Below are 864 nucleotides of genomic sequence, written 5' to 3' on the forward strand. Positions count from 1 at the left end.
TGTTTCACCTGCAGGAATGAATTGTTTGTGTTTCAGTTTTGTGTAGGTAAGGAGGACTTGGACAGGCATGTGGTGCGCAATGCCCCAGACATTGCTTTAGGAGTATGCAATATTGAGCATGTTTGTGGGATGGGAAGGGTCAGGGAGAAGAGATTTCCTTCGGGAAGGGTGTGGGAGACAATTGGGTAAATATTGCTTGTTTCTGTAAAGCCAATGACTTGCTTCTTTCTTTAAAGCCAGTTGATGGTTCCTTCTTTAGGTACTGTGGAAATGTTCTCGGTTTTCTTTCTGTGAGAGGAATCAAGGGATTGCTGCTGAAACGTGAGCTCTATCCATCGTAGAGGCCTGCATGCCAGCCAGTGACCCCGGTCGCTGCTGTGTTCAGTGGAGAGGCCCAGTTCAGCATGGCTGCCCACCCCCATGCAGGTGCTTCCCGTGATCTGAGATGCCCGCAGGCCTTCCAGAACTAGGTTGTGAGACTGGCAGGTAGAGAATGGGACTTGGGAAGGGGTTTGCTGGGTTCAAAAGCAGAGTGATAATGGAGGCAGGAGGGAGACATGGGGGCATCGGAAAGAGCCCTCAGTGCCAAAGCGAGCCCCACGGCACTCACACCTGCAGGAAGGGACTCCAGAGCCAACCTGTGTGGCGAATAAGGACACGGACTCCATCTGAGAGGGCACAAAGACAAAGACGAAAATCCTTTATTATACAGCACAAGCGCCTTTTTATACCTCACATTATGCCACGTGTGCACTTCAAAGAATTCCCTAGTACATCCCCTAAGCAAAGGTCATCTCGACACTCTTCCGCTAATTTCCTTATCTTTGTCACGCCCTCAGAACCGTCAACTGCCACCTCTTATCT

This window comes from Calonectris borealis, unplaced genomic scaffold, assembly GCF_964195595.1.
Source record: "Calonectris borealis unplaced genomic scaffold, bCalBor7.hap1.2 HAP1_SCAFFOLD_40, whole genome shotgun sequence".
NCBI lineage: Eukaryota > Metazoa > Chordata > Aves > Procellariiformes > Procellariidae > Calonectris > Calonectris borealis.